This window comes from Lipotes vexillifer, unplaced genomic scaffold (genome assembly GCF_000442215.2).
Source record: "Lipotes vexillifer unplaced genomic scaffold, Lipotes_vexillifer_v1.1 scaffold592, whole genome shotgun sequence".
NCBI lineage: Eukaryota > Metazoa > Chordata > Mammalia > Artiodactyla > Lipotidae > Lipotes > Lipotes vexillifer.
Window position 1 is genome coordinate 303,209 of NW_006782534.1, and position 10,416 is coordinate 313,624.

Consider the following 10,416-nt stretch of genomic DNA (forward strand, 5'->3'; position numbering starts at 1 on the left):
ATTAGTTGGCCTTAATAATTTCACAAATGAAAGTTTATGCCTTAACAATTACCTTTTGCTATAATTCAGAGAAAATATTAATGTTCCTAAAATGTAGCTATTATATATAAAATATGACTCTCCTTCATATAACTTTATTTTTTACAATTAAATTTAATCAAAGTAATGTGTCCTATATATAAAACAACATCTCACTATGGAAATATACGCATCTTCATTTACCATACAAGTTAAACGAAATAGTTTAAAGTAAATATAACCTTTTACAAAAAAAAAAAAAAAACACCTGTAAATCACTTTCAGAGGCAGAGAACTACACTGAAGCAAAAGGAAAAGATTTCCTCCAGGGTCCTAGAGTATTTACAAATACTCTTTTTATGGAAGGATGTAAAGTGAAAGTGAGGTGCCTACAGGCATGAAAGACTATGACAACTTGGCCCTAATTCAAACTAAGAAGAGTTTGAAGAAAAAATCATCAGAGAAATTAGAAATATAAACAAGAAAGGATAAGTGGTCCAAATGAGTATAATTTCCTCTAGAACACAGATATATAAACACTTATATGTGCAAATTTCCTTGAAAGTGTTATTCAAATAATCCTAGTGATAGGCTATAGTCTACTGCTCTTGACATTTATTCTAACAACTCTTTACATAAGATACAGTAAAGTATTTAATCTGGTAGCACACCTTGCTAGCTTTTATGAAAACAGCTTCTGTTTAATAAAGATATATAATATGGTTATTCTAGAGTACACTGTGTATAAAGTTGGTATATCAGGAATTTTTAATAGGTTATCCTTTAATGGACTATTGCTTAATTTCCTTCTATCTGGATTTGCTGTTTACGCTTTTAACCTTCTATTTTTAGAGGATGACATGCCATAAAGTTACTCAGATACACAGCAAGACTCCAATTCAAAATTTCTTAGAAAATGGAATACTTCAGATGGAGGATTCATTATTCATCCATTCATTACTTTATTTTTATTTTTTATTTTTTTGCAGTATGCGGGCATCTCACTGTTGTGGCCTCTCCCATTGTGGAGCACAGGCTCTGGACGTGCAGGCTCAGTGGCCATGGCTCACGGGCCTAGCTGCTCCATGGCATGTGGGATCTTCCTGGACCAGGGCACAAACCCGTGTCCCCTGCATCAGCAGGCAGACTCTCAACCACTGCGCCACCAGGGAAGCCCCATTACTTTACTTTTAAAACACTTAGGTTAAGGGCTTCCCTGGTGGCGCAGTGGTTAAGAATCCACCTACCAATGCCGTGACACGGGTTCGAGCCCTGGTCCGGGAAGATCCCACATGCTGCGGAGCAGCTAGGCCCGTGCACCACAACTACTGAGCCTGAGCTCTAGAGCCCATGAGCCACAAGTACTGAAGCCCATGTGCTGTAGAACCCGTGCTCCGCAACAAGAGAGGCCACCACAATGAGAAGCCAGCGCACTGCAACAAAGAGTGGCCCCTGCTCACTGCAACTAGAGAAAGCCTGCGTGCAGCAACGAAGACCCAACACAGCCAACAATAAGTAAATAAAATAAACAAATTTATAAAAAAAACCCACTTAGGGTTGCTTTAATTTATTCATCACTATGAACTCATTATTATGGTCAGATTCTATAATTATTTCTTTATTACTCTCACTAAAAAGAGATTGATACCATGTTTTTGTAACAGAATAGATCAATGTCTAGAGCAAGGCTGATCAATTTATAAAATCATGAACCTGAATTTGATTTAGTTTCTGTTTATGATTCTGTTGTTAAGGTTAAACACCATTTGTTAGCCTAAGAACCTCTGTCTTAATTAAAGCATCATTATGTGATGCTTTAATCAGAGTATTCAGAATTTCTAGTCTCTGCTGGGAATAATAATATAAAATATTTAATATGAGAATTTCTGCTTGAACTATCACTGGCTCCTACCTACTAAGAACTGTAATGTAAAAAAAAGACTAATCAATAGACAAGTGAATGGAATTAAATGACAGGCAGATATACAGGGCCTCAATAAAAATGCAAATTTATTTTCCCTAGTGTTGACTTACAGATAAACCTGGATTTTATCTGAAGAAGTTATAGTAGTATTAAGTTTCTAATACAATAGACTAGTTAACAATGTAGGGACTATTATGATTAGTCATAATAGTCTTTTTCATTCAGATATTCATGTATTAGAAAGGCAAATTGTTTTTTTTTATTTTAGAAGAGTTTTTTAATGCCTTTTTTTTCTCCTTGTAAAGTACAGACATTGAATACTTGTCTCCACATGTGCAACAACAACTTGAGAACAGAATACTTGTTTTCTTATTTAATACACTTTCAGATACTACAGGCAAATTCTTTAGTAGTTTAGCTGATAATAGAGATAACAGTATTTAAATGTTCAAACCGAAGTTTTCACATGGGTGGAAAGAGAGATATTTTAAACTTCAAAATGAATATGATTTGGAAAGGCAAGCTTAATGGAGACCTAAGAGTAGATACAGGATATTCAGCAAGCTCTACTAAGGAATTTCAGTAAGTGAGAAGTCTCAAAACGTTTACTATATCTTAAAGCTGCCTCAGGAAGAAATCGAGATTGTTATAATCCATACATGTCCCCAAGGTACCCCAGCTAGTCAAACTACAAAAGCCAGGAACATGGAACCTGAGGGATTAAAAAAGGCGAGAATGGGAGTAGGAATGGGAGGAGGGTTTATAAAGATCGTGAACGCTGTGGAGAATGGAGACATGCAAGCCACAGTGAAACTCTCTCATAACAGGACTGGAAACAGTCATGGTGTAAGAAGTAGTTGTGGATCCAGCTACCTGTAACTCATTTTTAATATTCTGTGGCTTAGTTTCTTCTGTGCTTGTTTTCTCATTTATAAAATGGGGAAGATAACACCTGCTCCACAGGGTAGTTGTAAGAACTGAATACATGTAAAGCATTTACATTATACCTGGAACATAGCATTTATGGGCCCAATAAATGTTGCTTATGATTATTCATACTAATTTTATTATTTAAAGAAGAGTAACTTAGGAGAGAACCTTATAATGTATTACAGTACACACTTATAAAGCAATATAAAGTTGAAATCAACATATGAGCCCCAAATAACAGAAAATAGCTGAAAAATCACATAGTCAAAAGTACTCTGGGAAGTTTCTTAGGCAATGGAGACTAATGCTGCATCTTTTAAGAAATACCATAAAACCACTGTTGAAATACAAGACTGTTCAGCTAAGTATCTGATACAGTATTTTAATAACCAAAAGCCATCCTAGTCATCCCACTAGATTTTAGGAAAAAAAGATAAGAGTTGACCTTATAATGAATATTTACCATACCAAAGGGTACTGTCTCTGCTATGGTACTTTATTTTCAACAACAAAATACTATCTAGAGAAGACACATATCTTGAAATGAGCTGTGGAGTCGGTATAAACAGAGATTAAAAACTGCAACATTTATTAACTTATTATTCCTAAGGGTATGACCTCATTATTTTAAGTGTTGTATATTTTTGTAAACATGTCCTATAAACAATATTTGTAGGAAAATTCAGTAATTGGCTATGATGTGGAGAACATGGGAAGAATGAAAAACAAAAACACACAAACCAAAAGAAAAAAAAACCCACTGTATTAAGGTATATGAGTCAATTATCTATGCAGTTCTCTGTCTCACAGATTCTCTTTCTTCAAGCCTATCAAATCAAATCAGAGCCACAGAACTAATAATGAACTAACAATGCTGCCTGGAGTCATGGATGGACCTAAAGTAACAAGTTTAGCCTCAAAATCTCTGACTAGGCTGGCTCTGTTAAACCTAGGCAATATGTTAAGATCCAGGGAGCTCTGCACTACTCTGGGGAGACAGGCTCCAAAAAGGACGGAGGTTAAGTTTTCTGCTAGCTGCCAGGATTTGACTTGAGAGTCAGAATTATTTTGATTTAGCAGCTTTTTAAAAATAGGATATTCTTTGTGTCCCTAAATTTATGGACTGAATACCTTGCTCATCAGAACTTCTTATTGAGTCAGACAGGAAGGATGAATTAATTGTGTAACTAATGACTTGACTGAAACTTCATTCGAAGGTCTTTGAAAGCTCCATGTGTCTGGAAGAGTGTGAAGCAAATGGAGCCCATCACAAAAATTAAAGAACAAGCAAACAAACGAATAAGAAGGCAAGAAAACCAACAGGATTTTGACAAAATTGTTAAGAGTTTGTGTCTTATACTGCATTCCAATGGGGACAATACTGGCATCTTCTTCATTGTGTGAGACCACTCAAAACATCACAGGAAGTGTAAGTTCCCTCCTATCCCCATCTTGTCACAACATACCAGTAGCTCTGAGATCCTTGATCCCAACTCACTTATCAGCAGAGTCAAACAAACGCCTTCTCATTTATTAAACTCACAGAGTGGATGGGGCTTATAAAGCCAGATGAAGAACTTTTGTATCTCCCGATGACACGGAAGGCAGAAATGCAGCTCTGTACACCGTTTTCTTCAGAGAAATGTTTGTTTTATAAGAATTGATTCAGACTTTATTGAGTCTGCAAAGTGCCATTTGCTTTTGTGGAGATGAGTGTTTTGTTTGAGCTATTTCTCATAGGAGGTGTGAACCCAAAAGAGAGGTAGAAGTGTGTAAGGATCTCTCTACATTAAATAAACAGAACAAAAGCTTCTGGCTGAAAATAGATGATTAAAAAATACATGATCCAGACTCCCTATCACAGTACCATTGACATGATCCTTCTTAAAAATAAGAATAGTAAGAACTACACTTATATCAAGTGTTCAAGGATTCAAACACAAAATGAAGAAAAATAACAAAATTAACTAAAGGAACTAAAAAGGAATTAATAGAGTAAAATGTTTTACTTACTTCATTTTGAAACATACATTCTGATCTCAGCTACATGGTGGAGAATTGAAAAAAAATTCTGCTTCAGCTTGGGTTAATTAAGGACCTGAAGAACCCTGAGACCAGAGGAGTTGCAACCAATCTGGCTTTTGAAACTGCAGAAAACAATTTTTGCATACTTCTGTTGACTGTATACAGATTTGAACCAGGCAGAACAGGGTGCACACACTCTGACATGGAACTGGAGGTGGATGTGTAAGACAGCCTTCTACAGAAACAAGTAGGTAAGACTTTAATGGCAGTGCGGGTGAGTAGGCAGACTGAGATTTTGAAATCTAGCAGCTGGGAACTCAGAGTCTCAGTATTTGGAGTATTAAAACAAATGATGGCCTCATCTACACTTACTGGCTGATTATAAAAAGATTTGGGGTGGGGAAAGCTAAAGAAAATTTAATAATTGTGTTATGCCTCAAACAGAGTAAGGTCAAACACAGATGAGATGGAGCCTTCAGGTAAGAAAAATCAATAGATCCAAGTAGGAGGAACTGGTGATACAGATTCAGGGGAAATGATGGCCAAGAAGGAACAGGAAGTTTATACATACAGTGTTTATCTGTCAACCTGAAATGTTTGTACATTTAACAGGAAGTTAATCTATAATGTAAATACATTTAATCAATGGATTAAAAGTTGATTATTAACATATCTGAAAATTTTAAGTCATTACTCATAGTTATGGTCTCAGAGTGTATATGCAATGCATATTCTCTAGGTATATTAAAGGATATATATGCAGCATAGAATTAAAACATGTAGTAAACATATTTAGTAAGTTCAATTCTATTAATGCACTAAAATACACATAAACACTCAGAGAAAAGGGTACAATGAATTAACAGTCTGTATCATGCCATTTTCTCATTTTTAAATATATGTTAACTGTGGGAGGTTTCCAAAATTTAAAATAGTCATTTCCTAGTTTTTGTTTTCACTAAAATCTCTTTATTTTACATTCTCTAGATGTAATTTCACTTTAAAACCCATTTTTAGGTCCCATTTTTTAATTTTTGTTTTATTTTCATTACTCTAGGAGGTGGGTGAAAAAAGATCTTGCTATGATTTATGTCAAAGAGTGCTCTTCCTATGTTTCCCTCTAAGAGTTTTATAGTGTCCAGTCTTATATTTAGGTCTTTAATGCATTTTGAGTTTATTTTTGTATGTGGTGTTTGGGAGTGTTCTAATTTCATTCTTTTACATATAGCTGTCCAGTTCTCCCAGCACCACTTATTGAGGAGACTGTCTTTTCTCCATTGTATATTCTTGCCTCCTATGTCATAGATTAGGTGACCATAGGTGCATGGGTTTATCTCTGGGCTTTCTATTCTGTACCACTGATCTATATTTCTGTCTTTGTGCCAATACCATATTGTCTCAATTACTGTAGCTTTGTAGTATAGGCTAAAGTCAGGGAGCCTGATTCCTCCAGCTCCATTTTTCTTTCTCAGGATTGCTTTGGCTATTTGGGGTCTTTTGTGTTTGCATACAAATTGTAAAATTTTTTGTTCTAATTCTGTGAAAAATGCCATCGGTAACTTGATAGGGATTGCACCGAATCTGTAGATTGCTTTGGGTAGTATAGTCATTTTCACAATACTGATTCTTCCAATCCAAGGACATGGTATATCTCTCCACCTGTTTGTGTCATCTTTGATTTCTTTCATCAGTGTCTTATAGTTTTCTGAGTACAGGTCTTTTAACTCCTTAGGAAGGTTTATTCCTAGGTATTTTATTCTTTTTGCTGTTATGGTAAATGGGATTGTTTCTTGAAGCTTTTGCACAGCAAAGAAAACCATAAACTAGACAAAAAGACAACCCTCAGAATGGAAGGAAATATTTTCTTTTTTTTTTTTTTTTTTTTTTTAACATCTTTATTGGGGTATAATTGCTTTACAATGGTGTGTTAGTTTCTGCTTTATAACAGAGTGAGTCAGTTATACATATATATATGTTCCCATATCTCTTCCCTCTTTGTCTCCCTCCCTCCCACCCTCCCTATCCCACCCCTCCAGACAGCCACAAAGAACCGAGCCGGTTTCCCTGTGCCATGCGGCTGCTTCCCACTGGCTATCTACCTTACGTTTGTTAGTATATATATGTCCATGTCTCTCTCTCGCCCTAACACACCTCACCCTTCCCCCTCCCCATATCCTCAAGTCTGTTCTCCAGTAGGTCTCTGTCTTTATTCCTGTTTTACCCCTAGGTTCTTCATAACATTTTTTTTTTCTTAAATTCCATATATATGTGTTAGCATACGGTATTTGTCCTTCTCTTTCTGACTTACTTCACTCCGTATAACAGACTCTAGGTCTATCCACCTCATTACAAATAGCTCAATTTCGTTTCTTTTTATGGCTGAGTAATATTCCATTGTATATATGTGCCACATCTTCTTTATCCATTCATCCGACGGCGGGCACTTAGGTTGTTTCCATCTCCGGGCTATTGTAAATAGAGCTGCAATGAACATTTTGGTACATGACTCTTTCTGAATCCTGGTTTCCTCAGGGTATATACCTAGTAGTGGGATTGCTGGGTCATATGGTAGTTCTATTTGTAGTTTTTTAAGGAACCTCCATACTGTTCTCCATAGTGGCTGAACCAATTCACATTCCCACCAGCAGTGCAAGAGTGTTCCCTTTTCTCCACACCCTCTCCAGCATTTATTGTTTCTAGATTTTTTGATGATGGCCATTCTGACTGGTGTGAGATGATATCTCATTGTAGTTTTGATTTGCATTTCTCTAATGATTAATGATGTTGAGCATTCTTTCATGTGTTTGTTGGCAGTCTGTATATCGTCTTTGGAGAAATGTCTATTTAGGTCTTCTGCCCATTTTTGGATTGGGTTGTTTATTTTTTTGTTATTGAGCTGCATGAGCTGCCTGTAAATTTTGGAGATTAATCCTTTGTCAGTTGCTTCATTTGCAAATATTTTCAAATGAAGCAACTAACAAAGGATTAATCTCCAAAATATACAAACGGCTCATGCAGCTCAATATCAAAAACAAAAAACCCAATCAAAAAATTGGTGGAAGATCTAAACAGACATTTCTCCAAAGAAGACATACAGATGGACAAGAGGCACATGAAAAGATGCTCAACATCACTAATTATTCGAGAAATGCAGATCAAAACTACAGTGAGGTATCACCCCCACTAGTTGGAATGGCCATCATCAAAAAATCTACAAACAATAAATGCTGGAGAGGGTGTGGAGAAAAGGGAACCCTCTTGCACTGTTAGTGGGAATGTAAATTGATACAGCCACTATGGAGAACAGTATGGAGGTTCCTTAAAAAACCAAAAATAGAACTACCATATGACCCAGCAATCCCACTACTGGGCATATACCCAGAGAAAACCATAATTCAAAACGACACATGCACCCCAGTGTTCATTGCAGCACTATTTACAATAGCCAGGACATGGAGGCAACCTAAGTGTCCATTGACAGATAAATGAATAAAGAAGATGTGGTACATATATACAACAGAATATTACTCTGCCATAAAAAGGAATGAAATTGAGTCATTTGTACAGACGTGGATGGACCCAGCGTCTGTCATATAGAGTGAAGTAAGTCAGAAAGAGAAAAACAAATATCATATATTAATGCATATATGTGGAATCTAGAAAAATGGTACAGATGAACCTATTTGCAGGGCAGGAATAGAGCCGCAGACATAGAGAACAAACGTGTGGACGTGGGTCGGGGAGGTGGGATGAACTGGGAGATTGGGAATGACATATATATACTACCATGTGTAAAACAGATAGCTAGTAGGACCCTGCTGTATAGCACAGGGAGCTCTAGCTCAGTGACCTAGATGGGTGGGATGGGGGAATTGGGAGGGAGGTCCAAGAGGGAGGTGATGTATGTATACAAATAGCTGATTCACTTCGTTGTACAGCAGAAACTAACACAACATTGTAAAGCAACTATACCCCAATTAATAAAAAAAAAAATCTTTAAATGAGTAAAAAGAAGTACACATGTACTTTTGGTCTAGAAAAATCATTTAAAACCTATTCGCAGACGTAGCGAATGGACTTAAGAACATGGGGAAGGGGAAGGGGAAGCTGGGACGAAGTGAGAGAGTGGTATGGACATATATACACTACCAAATGTAAAATAGATAGCTAGTGGAAAGCAGCCACATGGCACAGGGAGATCAGCTCAGTGCTTTGTGACCACCTAGGGGGTGGGATAGGGAGGGTGTGAGGGAGACACAAGAGGGAAGGGATATGGGGGTATAAATATACATATAGCTGATTCACTTTGTTATAAAGCAGAAACTAACACACCATTGTAAAGCAATTATACTCCAATAAAGATGTTAAAAAAAAAAAAACCTATACCCAATGACTGTTATTGTTTTGCCTGAGAAATGGGCATCATTCAGTGTGTCAAGATCAAAGACATCTCAAAAGAAAGGTATAAGGGTTTGCTAAACTACCTAATAGCGATTCTCTGCTTGCTTTGTGTGTCTACCATTTTAGCTAATATACCAGAATATTCATGGACAACCTACATTTCATAAGAAAACAATTACCCAGATATGTCTCACTAAGACTGCACTTTCAGTTTAAATTTAACATGAATTAGTTTAAAGCTTGTGTAAGTTGTAAAAGCATAGCAATTTGTAAAAACCTAGGAAAAAGATATTGGAATGTATCATTCTTCAAGATCAAACATCCACATTTTCACTGGATATACACATACATAGAGAGCTGCCCTCTCTTTGGTTAGCAATAACATTGTTTTTCTTTTCTGTGAATATTAATACATTTGCGTGACCCATCTAAAGATGTACGTTGAAATCTTATATTCAGTGATTTATTTGGTTTTCACGCTAAGAATGAAACTGTGGTAGAGTTCAATGTACCAAAATCCAATTGTGCAAGAGGAAAATGGGGAAAACTTGCTTAGCAGCAAAAAAGATCACCTTTGGGATTTAGGCAACAGTTAACTCAGTGATTAGACATGGTGATATATTCCTCTGGAACCAGCTAATGTCGCCCTAGATTACATTAAGAAAATTAGCATTTTTAGAACACAGAAGGTGAGCAACTAACCCACTGTATTTATTTTGCCCTCATATGTGAACAATTTAAATGCATGTCCTTATATCTTAGCAAACCAGGAGATAAGTACACTTTTATATTCTGATAGCATGGCCTTTCGATCGTGTTCTCGGAATGGCCTAATTAGAGCTGTAGTTCAACTTCATCTGGAAAACCAAATTGTTAACTCCTCGAGGGCATAGAGTATATAGTTTTTATACTTTTGTGCTCTAAGACCCTAATACGGTCTAATACACAGTATGTATCCAATAAGTATTTACTGACATGTTATAATTCACTTAAAATACGAAGCAATGAATATTAATTATGCTAAAGTCCAAAATATCATATGCACAGCTATGTTCTGTATATTATTTAACAAGTTCACAAATTTAATATTTGTTTTTAATCTTACAGATATATTTCCC